This window comes from Urocitellus parryii, chromosome X (genome assembly GCF_045843805.1).
Source record: "Urocitellus parryii isolate mUroPar1 chromosome X, mUroPar1.hap1, whole genome shotgun sequence".
NCBI lineage: Eukaryota > Metazoa > Chordata > Mammalia > Rodentia > Sciuridae > Urocitellus > Urocitellus parryii.
Genome location: NC_135547.1, coordinates 76,275,160 through 76,285,581, shown reverse-complemented (window position 1 = coordinate 76,285,581; position 10,422 = coordinate 76,275,160). Strand labels below are relative to the sequence as shown.

The following is a 10,422-nucleotide window of genomic DNA, read 5'->3' as shown; positions in this document are numbered from 1 at the left end:
CTTTGAAGGGGTTTAATAGAGGGATGAGTCAGCCTAAGATAATACTTGGAATGGATGATACTGCCTTTCTCTTTCCTTTTTTTTTTTTTTTTTTTTTGGTACTGGGAATTGAATCCAGGGGCACTTAACCACTGAGTCATATCCCTAGCCCTTTTGTGTATTTTTTTTATTTGAGATAAGGTCTCATTAAATTGCTGAGAGCTCACTAAATTGTTGAGGCTGGCCTTGAACTTGTGATCCTCCTGCCTCAGCCTGGATCACTGGGATTACAGGTGTGCACCACTATGCCTAGTGAGATCTAATTTATTATATGAGGGGAAGGAGACATAGAAAGGACATTGGAAGAGGCAAATTTTGGAATGAAGTCTAACAGAAGCACTATGGGGTGGAGACTATGGTGCTGGTAGGGGAAACTATTGGTAAGGAAAGCAATGATTCTTCCTCAGCCATGGCAGGAGGAGGCCAAGGAGAAGCAAAAAAAATTTTTGGTAACGAGGATGCTGCTGTAGCATAGGAAGAAAGGACTTTTTCTCTTTCAAATTTGGAAGGTAAAACACTAAGCAGAGGGTTATCCAGGCCCGGAGAGCATCCAGAGAAGGGCAGAGTGGAAACACTAGGTAACAGAGAGTGCACAGTAAAATGGCTGGCCACCGAGTTCTGGTTTGGTTGAGATTGGACAAAGATGGTTCAGGAGAGAGTAGATGGTTTGAGGGGCTGGAAGACAAACTCAAGACAGAATGAGTATGGTTGAAGGAAGAGATCCGAAAGAACCAGATGTTACACTCAGAAAAAATTTCCAAGTTAAAAATTTTGAAAATGAAACTATGTGAATGTGACAGCATCCTAGGTGTGATTTAAATGCATGAGAGGCTGAATAAGAGTAGAGATGGAGATTATTGAAATTGAAAGGAACAGTTATAGGGTTTCACATAATCCTCATCACATACCTAGGAAATAGAGGATGAAGCTGAAGCACTGAGAGGTTAAATAAACAGTGCAAAATCACACAGCTAGGAAATGGTGGATATGAGATTTGAACCCATATCTGTGACTTTTGATATCAAGTTGAGCCAGGTGCAGTAGCACACGTCTGTAATTCCATCAGCTCAGGAGGCTGAGGCAGGAGGATAGCTAGTTCAAAGCCAACCTCAGCTGGGTGCAGTGGTGCACACCTGTAATCCCAGTGGCTCAGGAGGCTGAGGCAAAAGGATCTTGAATTCAAAACCAGTCTCAGCAAAAGTGAGGCACTGAGCAACTCAGTGAGACCCTGTCTCTAAATAAAATACAAAATAGGGCTGGGGATGTGGCTCAGGGTCGAGTGTCCCTCAGTTCAATCCCATATATATACAGTTGATGTGGAAGAAGGAACATTTTGCTCTGCTGTCATTGAGAAAATAGTGGGGGCTTGGTGAAAATGATGGTGTGCAAAGAGGATGATAATGTCCTGCAAGTGAAGGTATGTTAAGGAAGAATTAAGCACAAAGTTAGTTAAAACGTTGGGAAAACAATAAGGAAGATTTAATCTGTATAAACTGGGTTCCCAAATTAGGTACTCATTTTTTTTCTCTTTCTCTGAGCCACTTTTAACTAACATGATTCTTTGGAGGTTTTTGGTACAATCTGCAGAACATTTCACTTAATCTCTCAGTATCTTCACAACAGTCTCTGAGGGTGGGGTGGCTATCATTGTTTTGCACATTTTACTCAGAGGCTCAAAGACATGATTTGTCCTTGCTAACACAGGAAGTGACAGATACAGGTGTGTAGCCCAGAAATATCACGTTCTTTTTTTAAGCCATTCAAAGAAAGTATGGTTCACTGTCCCCAACCCCACCTCTGATGTCAAAGTCATAATCTCTAACTCTAGTACCTTCATCCTGAGGTAGCTGAGACCAAAAGGAGATGGCCTAGGAGGATGGGGTGCCCCAGGAGCGTGAAACCTTATCCTCAGAGAAAACTTTGTTTTGGGGATACTTGGGATGGAGGCCAGAGCCTTGAGCATGCTAGACAATTGCTCTACTACTGAGCTGTACCCTTGGTTCCTGGAGGGAACTACTGAGAATCTTACAAGATGGCAGGAAGCTAGACATACTAGATGTAACCTATGCTTTCAAGGAACTCGTTATATGGAGGTGAAAGAATTGTACCAAAAAAAATGCAATGTGATATGCCAGTTTCTAAATCCTGGCTTATGCTGTCCTATAGAAACCCAAAGTCGGGAAAAACACTACTACTGCTTCAGGGGTTCAAGGTCAACTTCTAAAAGGAAGAGATTCCCTTTGGATAAGAAGGTAACAGAGTTACTGTACAGCAGATGGAAATAGGAGGCACAGAGGTATCCTATTGACCTATTTGGTGAACAAACCTGGCAGTACGCTTGAAAGTGGGGGCGGGGGGGGTCTTGTTAAGGAGCCAGTTAGTGGGGCCTTTTATATCAGTCATAAGTCATTAGCCTATACCCAGAGGGCAGAGGAGAATACTGTAGTGTTTTTGTTATTGATGTTGTTGTTGTTGGTGGTGGTGGTACCAGGATTGAACCCAGGAGTGCTTAGCCATTGAGCCACATCTCCAGCCCTTTTTATATTTTATTTTGGGACAGGGTCTCCCTGAGTTGCTTAGGGCCTCACTAAGTTGCTGAGGCTGGCTTAGAACTTGTGAACCTCCTGCCTCAGTCTCCTGAGCCACTGGGATTACAGGTGTGGGCTATCATGCCCAGCCGAGAATACTGTAGTTTTGATTAGGGCAATGGTAAGATCAGGTTGGTGTTCTGCACAGTGTTTCTCTAGCAAGGCAAGAATGGGCATGGGAAAATCAACTGAGCCAGTTGAGAGATGCCAACTTGAGCCATGGGAGGAACGGTAAAGAAAAGGGAACCTGTTTGAGAACATCCTTGTGGCCTTCACTTATTTCTGAATACTTGTTGGGGAGGGTAGGGTGGGGTGCTGAATCATAGCAGATGTATATATTCCCTAGATACTGCCTAATTGTTCTCTAAAAAGGCTGCACAAATTTACATAGAAACAGTTCTTTAGACCACCCCAAACATTTGCATTTCTTTCACTCTTCCCATAATGCTATTGTTTATAAGCTGCTCTTTCAGGAAAATAGTCTTCTCTGATGTGGAAAAGAAAATCATATACGTTAAGCCATGATTTCCCATGTCCCACATATGGTTTAGCTCCACCTTCTCTTCTACTGCTCCACCCAAGCACCTCAGTACACAGAATGGTTGGTTCCTTTCTCGTAATTAGTCCCAGATCATAAATCTAGGTATGCAAGACACATGGCTGGTTGGTTCCTTTCTCATAATTAGTCCCAGATCATAAATCTAGGTATGCAAGACACATGGCCTCTCTTTAATGTTTTTTCTAAATCAACTTAATTTCAATTCTGCACCCCATCTCGACAGAGTGTGGGGAAATTCAACCTGAGTCATTCTTACAGTTCCTGCCTCCTGGTATCGAGATTGGTCTTGGAAACTTCCACAGTGCCTGTCATCTGGGGGTGGGGACCATCTGGTCATCCATTATTTGTGGTTCTTGTATCTAAGTTTCTGCTAAACCATTTATTGTTCCTGTTGCTGCTTTTGCAGGAAGCTGAGGCAATCTGACAGGTGTCTGGGAGGTCCATCTCCCTGCACAAACCAAGGGCCACTCCTTTTCAGGAAATTACCACCTCCTCAGCATGCTGCTAGGAAGCAAGGCCCAGAGACCCACAGTCCTCTCTCTCCACACTCTCCTGCCTCTATCTAGACTATATTCTTCCCCTGAGGTGATGAATCACAGAGCTGGCTTCATGTTGGCAGAGTGTGGGGAGCACAGGGGAAAATACAGGCTTCAGTCTGTGGCACCTAAAGGGATGAGCTGATTGGCTGCAGAGTGGGATTATTCAAACTAGTACAATATCAGAATAAGGCAATATTAGAACTTACTCTTTTTTTCCCTTGGTATGGGGATTGAACCCAGGAGAACTTAACTACTGAGCCACATCCCCAGACCTTTTTTTCTATTTTATTTAGAGATAGGGTCTCGCTAAATTGCTGAGGCTGGCTTTGAACTTGCAATCCTCCTGCCTTAGCATCCCAAGCCTCTGGGATTACAGGTGTTACCCGGCTTAGAGTTTACACTTTTAAAATGCTTAATTTGAAAATGCCTGCATCCATTCTAACTTTATAACTTTCTCGGTACCAATGAAGCAGAAGATTTGTGGGACTCTCCCAGGTGATGTTGCCACTTTTTCTCCTAGAATGGACACCTTTTCTTCCTAGGCCTGTTTGGTAGACAGAATAATTCCCACCACCACAAAAGATGTCCATGTCCTAAACCAAATCTATGAATACCTCATATGGAAAAGGGAAATTAAGTTTGCTAGTCAGCTAGCAGTGTGATTGCATAGAGACCCCTGCATTATGCCAGTGGACTCAGTGTAATGACAAAGGTCCTTATAAATGGGAGAGGGCAGCAGAGTGAAAGAACTAGAGAATGTGAGAAGATGGGATGGTGGCAAATTTAAAGATGGATTTTGGGGGGATTTGTCTTATTTCACTTAGCATAGTATTCTCCAATTTCATTCTTTCTGATATGTAGATGCTAACCCACAAGGGAGGAGATTAGAAGTTCATTGGACTACACAAAGGGGAATGAAGGGAAGGGAGGGGGGATGGTAATAGGAAAGAGAGCAGAATGAATTGGACATACTTTTCTATCATATATAAATACACAACCAGTGTAACTCCACATCGTATACAAATACAACAATGGGGTCCTAAATGGAACAAGCAGTATTTATTCTATGTATGTATAATATTTCAAAATATACTCTGCTGTCATGTAGAAAAAATAGAAAAACAAAATTAAAGATGGAGGAAGGGGCCATAGGTCAACGAATATGAGTGGGGTCCCCAAGCTAAAAAAGACAAGAAAACACATTCTTCTCTAAAGCTTCCAAAAGGAACACAATTCTGCCAAGAACTTGATTTTATTCCAAGGTCACTTATCTCAGACTTCTGATCTCTAGAACTCTGAGGTAGTGCATTTGTGTTCTTTTAAGCCACTACAGTTGTCATGACTTGTTATAGCAGTAACAGGGAACAAACACAGCCTACAGAGGAAAGAATGCTTTTGGATGCCCTGTTATTGTTTTCAGTGTATCTGTTTCCATCTCAGGGCTTAAAGGCAGCCCTGAGCATGGTGTGGTTTGTGTCATGTTTATTCCCATGCCTTCAGGTAGTGGAAGATGGGGTTAGAACAGATTACCCACCTCCATCCCCGGACACATGAGCTCTTATAAATCCATGTCCTCCCCTTGCAGTCCAACCCACCTAAAAGCCAAGTCTTGACCAGAGACAAGCAATGACACTGCTGGATCGACAAACAGCTCCTCCTGCAGAACCATGCAAGACTGAACTTCCCTGAACCATTTGGAGTGAGGTAGGGACATGTGGCTTGTCTTGGCCAATAAACTTTTAAGAGACAGTGTGCAGTTCCTCTGATTCTTGTCACATTGCTGCCATGTGCATCAGAGCACATGCCAAGATGGAGCCATCATCACCCTGGATCCCAATGGGACTACAGTGAGCCAACCTCTCACCAACCCGTGTTGCACACCTAATGTGAGTGAAAGATAAAATTCTATTTATTTAACATTCTGAGATTTTGTTTTCTTGTTTTTCTTTTTAGTGCTAAGGATGGAATCCAGGGCCTCATGCATGCTAACCCTATGCTCTACTACTGCCTGGTTTGAGGCTTTTTTTTGGGGAGGGGGCTCAAGTAAATGAGAGGGATTTTTACTATCTTACTTCATAAGTCCAGAGTATAGGCTGGAGGTGTGGCTTGATGATAGAGCACTTGTCTCCCATGTGTAAGGCAAAAAAATAAGTCCAGAGTGATCTCAGGGTTTATGTAGGAGGTCAAAGACTTCATCAAAGACCCCTGACTTTTTTAAAATTTTTTTAAAGAGAGAAAAGAATTTTTTAATATTTATTTTTTAGTTTTCAGCAGACACAACATCTTTATTTTATTTTATGTGGTGCTGAGGATCAAACCCAGTGCCCCGTGCATGCCAGGCGAGCATATTACCGCTTGAGCCACATCCCCCAGCCCAAAGACCCCTGACATTTTAAAAATACTTTTTAGTTGTAGATGGAAACAATATCTTTATTTTTATTTATTTTTTTATGTGGTGCTGAGGATCAAACCCAGGGCCTCACATATGCAAGGCAAGTGCTCTGCCACTGAGCCATAGCCCCAGTCCGACGCCTGATTTTTTTTATCTTCAGTGTTGCTAAGCATGTTGTCATTCAGCCTCATATTGACATTTATCATATTATAGCTGTGAAATGGCTACTTCCTTCAATCTTGCTCAAAGGCAAATAGCTAGGGAAGAAGAATATTCCTCACCTATTTCTCTTTTAGAGACAAAAAAAAAAAACCCTTTCCTGGTGCCTTCCAGCTGATTTCTTGGGACTCATTGTCCAGGACTCGGTCATAGCACATGGTTCCTCCACCTTGCAAGGAAAAACAAGTATCTGGCATTTCCAACCTCTGCTGTGTGAAGACACTTGTGATGGGAAAGAAGGAAGAGGAGTGTGACCATTTGATGGACAACCAACAGAGCTATGAAACGTTTTGGTATATGGGTACATAACATAATGATTAAATCAAATTAAATGTATTTATCTCCTCAAAAATGTATCATTTCCTTATGGTAGAAACTTTCAAAATTCTTTCTTATAGTTTTTTTAAAATGTGAAGTAAAAAATTATATTTAGGCAAAATAAATGAAATGTTGTTGTTATTATAGTCACCATATTGTGTACGAGCACACCATAGCTTCTCGATCCTATCTAATTGCAACTTAGTACTCACTGATCTACAGCTCCTTCTCCCTCCCTCCCAAGGAGTATCTTAAAGTGGACATCCTGGTCCTTCCCAGTTCTCGCTGGGACAATTGGATTCATTCTCAGTTGTGCATTTGCTGTTTTCACTCCTTCCCATGCTCCTCGGCTTGGAGTGGGGAGCAGTGCCACCTTTGTTATGGCACAGTTGAAACATCAAACAGAGTGTGTCTTGTAGCTGAAATATCTCTTTTTAATAATTTATTTTGAGAGAGGGTCTCACTAAGTTACTTAGGTCCTAAATTGCTGAGGTTGGTTTTGAACTCACAATCCTGCCTCAGTCTCCTAAGCCACTGGGATGTCAGGCATGTACCACTGCACCCAGCTGACATATGTCTTTTTATATTCTTTTTTTTCTTTTTGGGTACCAGGGATTGAACTCAGGAGTACTCAACCACTGAGCCACATCCCCAATCCTATTTTGTATTTTATTTACAGATGGGGTCTCACTGAGTTACTTAGCACCTCACTTTTGCTGAGGCTGGCTTTGAACTTGTGATTCTCCTCTCTCAGCCTCCCAAGCTGCTAGGATTACAGGAGGATGCCACCGCACCCAGCTGGCTGACATATGTCTTAATGGTCCTCAAAGAATTTTGATTCCTCTGTCTTTTGTGCAGGTAGGAGGAGCTAGCATTCTCTAGAGGAAGGCCAGAAAGCCAGCTTGATCTTCAGGAATTTTCTAATCCACTTAGGTATAAAGGAGTTCTCAAAATCGGTATGCCAAACTTTGGAGTGTTTCTTGCTTTCTGCATGTGTGATAGCAGCAGGGAGGAATGGAGGAAGTAAGGGGCAGAGAAGCCCACTTCTCAGACCTAGGCCACACAGAAAATTACAAGAAGGAACTTAACTGTCTCTTTCTCCCTCCACCTCCTCATGGAGGCTGTACTGGTGATACTTGTTCAAAAATAAACATGGCCAAAAAAAAGGGGGGGGATAAACCTGGCTGGGCATGATTGTATATGTCTGTAATCCCAACAACTCAGGAAACTGAGGAAGGAGGATCCAAGTTTGAGGCCAGCCTGGGCTACCAACTCTGTCTCAAACTGAAAAGGGGGCTGAGCACTGGCGTACTCCTGTAATACCAGCAGCTCTGGAGGGTGAGGCAGGAGGATTGTGAGTTCAAAGCCAGCTTTAGAAATTTAATGAGACGGGGCTGGGGATGTGGCTCTAGCGGTAGCGCGCTCGCCTGGCATGCGTGCAGCCCGGGTTCGATCCATACAAACAAAGATGTTGTGTCTGCCAAAAACTAAAAAATAAATATTAAAAATTCTCTCTCTCTCCTCTCTCACTCTCTCTTAAAAAAAAAAAAAGAAATTTAATGAGACCCTAAGCAACTCAGTGAGACACTATCTCTAAATAAAATACAAAAAAGGGGGGGAGATGTGGCTTAGTGGTAGAACATCACTAGGTTCAATCCCTGGTGACACAAAAAAATAAATAAACTTGCCCTACTGGGGAATCTCCAGGAAACAGGACACAGACTAGGAGGAGAGAGAGTCTCCAACATCTTCCTTTTACTCTTTCTTTGGTCAGAAACAGGCACAAATGTCACCCAAGAAGAGGAGCCCAGCTGGGCATGGTGGCACACGCCTGTAATCCCAGTGGCTCAGGAGGCTGAGGCAGGAGGATCGCGAGTTCCAAGCCAGCCTCTGCAAAAGTGAGACACTAAGCAACTCAGTGAGACCCTGTCTCTAAATAAAATACAAAATAGGGCTGGGGATGTGGCTTAGTGGTCAAGTATCCCTGAGTTCAATCCCTGGTACCAAAAAAAAAAAAAAAATTAAAAAGAAGAGGAGCCCAGGATTTTCTAAATGGGCCTGTTCCAAGATCCTGGGGACTGTAAATAGCCAGCTCACAGGATAGCTAGGGCTATGAGAGGTAGAAGGGTAGAGAGTACAACAAATGTTTCTTTGGAGGCCACCTCACCCTGCAGATGAATAGGCTCTACATCAAACCTGCATAGGAATCCTGACCCTGCCACTGCTGTGAGATCCTTTCTGAGTCTCACTTTCCTCTCCTGCAAAATAATAATCCCTGTTTGCAGAGCATTATTCACAATAGCCAAAAGGTAGAAACAACCCAAGTGCCCATTGATGAATGAATGGATAAACAAAATGGGCATGTTCCTGGACGTTTAACTCAGTGGTAGAGTGCTTGCCTAAAACGGGTGAGGCCCTGGGTTTAATCCCCAGCACCACAAAAACAAAACAAACCAGCAAACAAAAGATGCATATCCATAGAAGGGAATATTTTTCAGCCTGAAAATAGAAGGAAATTCTGACAAATGCTACAGCATGGATGAGCCTGGAGGACATAAATAAACCAAACACACACACACACACAAAAAAAAATATATTGTATGATTGCATCTGTATGAAGTACTCAAAAGAGTCAGATTCATAGAGAAAGAAAGTAGAATGGTGGTTGTCAAAAGCCCCGGGTGTGTGTGGGGGGAATATTAATAAGAGCTACTGTTTGATAGACATGTAGTTTCAGTTTTGCAAGAGGAAAAACATTCAGAAGATGGATGGTGATGATGGTTTCCCAGCAGTGTGAATGAACTTATTGTCACTGAACAGTATCCTAAAAATGTTTACATGGTCAACTTTGAGTTATGGGTTTTACCACAATACTTAGAAATTGTACACCAGCAGCCATAGTAAAAGCACTTACACTAAAATAAATGTCTAGATCAAATGACTCAAAACTGATTCAGGTTGACGTTCTTTACCCTTTCCAATAATTGTGGCTGAGACTAAGATATAAAATTTAATAGTGTATTCATCCTGATATTTATAATTATTCTAAGTAATCTAGGATTTTAAAATTTTTTTAAAAAGCAGCTTCAGTGCTTGCTTCAGCAACACACTAAAATTGGAACAATAAAGAAAAGATTAGCATGGCTTCTGTGCAAGGATGACATGCAAATTTGTGAAATGGTCCATATTTTTAATTTTTTTTTAGTTGTCAATGGACCTTTATTTTATTTATTGATACATGGTGCTGAGAATTGAACCCAATGTCTCACACATGCTAAGCAAGCGTTCTGCCACTGAGCCACAACCCCAGCCGGAGTGTTCCATATTTTTTTAAAAAACAAAATAAAATAGAAAAGAAGCTTCAAAGCCACCATCCCATACTATCTTTTCAATATAATAAATAGCTTGATTTGGGACTTTTAGATTAAATGTGATATTCTATATATGCAGAATACATTGCCTATCATTAAAATGTATCTGTAATTACCCCCCAAAAATGATTAAAATGCTAAGTTTAATGTCATGTATATTTTATCACAGAAAAAAAAAATGTCTACCTGGATTACCTCCCCATGTAGCTGGGAGATGTAGAAGAGCCCTGGATAAGAGCCAGTAGAGGAGCTGGGGTTGTGACTCAGTGGTAGAGCACTTGCCTAGCATGTGTGAGGCACTGGGTTAGATTCTCAGCATTGCATAAAAATAAAATAAATACAATAAATGTCCATCAATAACTAACAGAAAAAAGGCCCAGTAGAGAAAAGAGGGAGT

General features: G+C 41.9%; 1 non-coding gene across 1 annotated transcript; it reads left to right on the top strand.

The window, feature by feature from the left end:
- Positions 1-9,744: 9,744 nt before the first annotated feature.
- LOC113199592 (U6 spliceosomal RNA) lies at positions 9,745-9,846 on the top strand. The gene has a single exon (XR_003302971.1). It is a non-coding gene; the product is annotated as a U6 spliceosomal RNA (small nuclear RNA).
- Positions 9,847-10,422: the final 576 nt, after the last annotated feature.